The following is a 2,909-nucleotide window of genomic DNA, read 5'->3' as shown; positions in this document are numbered from 1 at the left end:
TCACCAGACAGACAGAGAGAGACAGAGAGATAGAAAGCGAGAAATCACCCCCGAGAGGGGATGGTCACGCTGCAATCCCTTCTCCTCCATTATCCTTTCGGGATCTTGGGCATGCACGCACACGTGCCCGGCATGAGTTTTAAGCTACCAGGTCCGGGACGCGAACCGCAGTCGACTACGTGGGAGTCCAGCGACATAGCCATTACACTAACTGCTGGTTCCCACCAACCTTTATTTTGGAAGAGCACAATAAACCCTAAACTCTAGCTTACATTCATTATTTTATTAAGAAAATTACATTATAGCTTAAAAAATAAAAGGTTATACTCTGAGAATAATGAAACCTTCTTTAATGGAATTAATTTGTACCTGTGAAAAACTGGCCACACTCTCTACTTTTGTCATAGACTGGCATAAAATATTATGAAACAGCATTTTTTATGAATTAATATTTTGAAAACTACTATATTAGGACAAAGTACATTTAATGACAATACAATGTTCTATTGTATGAGTACAGCATAAATAATTTAGCTAACTTTCTATTGGTGGTATTTTAAGTTTCTACTTTTGTAGTTACATGCACAAATGATTATTTTCTCAAGATATATTAATATGAATGTAATTTATGGGTCAAATAATAAAGTGTTATTTTTAAATTTATTTTAGAGAGAGATTTTTCTATAGGGCACGTGTGCTTGCTGTGAAAACAGAGAAAGACAAAGAGACAGAAAATGAGAAATCACCTCCCGGGTGGATGACCATACTATCTCCTCCATGCTCCTTTCAGGATTTTGGGTACACACCCACACGCACCCAGCATGAGTTTAAGCTGCCGGGTCTGGGACTCAAAGCACAGTCAACTATGTGGGAGTCTAGCAACATAACCATTACACCATCTGCTGGTCCCAAATTTTTTAATATGTGTTGATGATTATTGTATAAACATGTGTGCGTATATATACAATTGGCATCCATCAAGTATTAATTAAAAATATATCAATAATTAGTGAAAACTCTAATAAGAAAGCTTTTATCTATGAAATATACGATGTTAAATTTGTATTAACTTTATATTTTAAAAGAACTATATATTCACATGAAGCTACAAAGATAATATGAGGAAGTTCTACGTATATTTCACATGGTTTCTTCCTATGGTTATGTCTTACCTAGCTGTACTATAAAATCAATTCAGAAAATTGTCATTGGGACATACATTGTGTGACTATATATTCTGTCATTTTTTCACATGTGTATATTCCTTATCTCAATCAGATACAGAATTATTCTATTAATATCAGTAAAAATATTTACTTTTGCTAAGCCCTCTATAACCAGACCTAGTTTCATCTCTAATCTTTGGCAACCCCAACATTTTCCTCTGTTCCTATGATTTTTGTAAATTTGAGCATGTTATATATTGTTAACATGATTTTTTTTTCATTCAACATAATGTTCTTGAGATGCATCCAAGTTTTTACATATATCAACTGTTTCTTTTGCTGAATAGTATTTCATTGCATGAATGTACAATTCTTTAACATTTTGCCTGTTAACACTTTTGGTTATTACAAATAAGACTGTTATGAACAGTTGTGTACAGGTTTTTGTGTGGATACAAGTTTTCATCACAGTGGAGTAAATGCACAGAAGTGTAATATCTGAACTTTATAATAAGCGTATGTTAAGCTTTTTTAAAAAAATGGGCAATAACTATTTTCCAAAGTATATACTATTTTACATTCTCACCAGTATTGTTTGAGAAATCCAATTCTTCATAATTTTTGCTAGCATTTAATATTGTTATAGTTGTGTATTTCAGCCCTTCTGACAGTTGTGTCAATATTTCATCACATTTTTAATTTTCATTTCCTTAAATCTTCTGATTATTAAATAACTTTTCAAGTTTCTTTTCATCCATGCATCCAGGCAACTGGTCATGTGGGATATAGTCATCTTCTTTTGTCCATTTTAAAATATTATGCCTTGATTTATTACTGTTGAATTTTGAGAGTTATTCACATTTTCAGAGCCTGAATATTTCTTTTTCAAGAGTATTTAACTAATGAATTTTTTTGTTAGTTACATGGCTATTTGAATTATTTCATTTCATATTGGGTGAGTTATTGTAGTTTATACTTTTAAATGATTGGTCCATATAGTCTAAGATATAAAATGTATGTATGTAGAGGTGTTTATAGTATTCTTTTATTATTTTTTATGTCTACATGTTCTTTAGTAATGTCTTCTATCTTATTCCGATATGGGTGGTTTGTCCCTTTTCATGTGGGCATGAGTTGTCTGTTTTTGTTTTAGTCAGTTTTCCTCAAGATTTGTCAATTGTAGGGAACCAGCAGTTAGTGTAATGGCTATGTCGCTGGACTCCCACGTAGTCGACCGCGGTTCGTGTCCCGGACCCGGTGGCTTAAAACTCACGCCGGGCGCGTGTGCGTGCGTGCCCAAGATCCCGAGAGGAGAATGGAGGAGAAGGGATTGCGGCGTGACCATCCCCCCTGGGGGGTGATTTCTCGCTTTCTGTCTCTATGTCTCTCTCTGTCTGTCTGGCGAGCGCACGCGCCCTACAGTGAAAAACCTCTCCAAGAAAAAAAAAAAAGATTTGCCAATTGTATTAAATCTCACAAAGGACCAGTTTTTTGTTTACTTGATTTACTGCACAGCTTTTCTTTTTCCAATTTAATCAACTTATTCCATTATCTCTCTTATCCTCTTCTTTCTGGTTAAGTTTTATTTTATTCTTTTCTAATTTCTTGAGAGGTGAATGCAGATTTGTTTTTTTGAGAGGTTTTCGCTATAGGGTGCGTGCGCTCGCCAGACAGAGAGAGACAGAGAGACAGAAAGCGAGAAATCACCCCCCAGGGGGGATGGTCACGCCGCAATCCCTTCTC

This window comes from Tupaia chinensis, unplaced genomic scaffold, assembly GCF_000334495.1.
Source record: "Tupaia chinensis unplaced genomic scaffold, TupChi_1.0 Scaffold000475_1, whole genome shotgun sequence".
Taxonomy (NCBI): Eukaryota; Metazoa; Chordata; class Mammalia; order Scandentia; family Tupaiidae; genus Tupaia; species Tupaia belangeri.
This window is presented reverse-complemented; position numbering follows the sequence as displayed.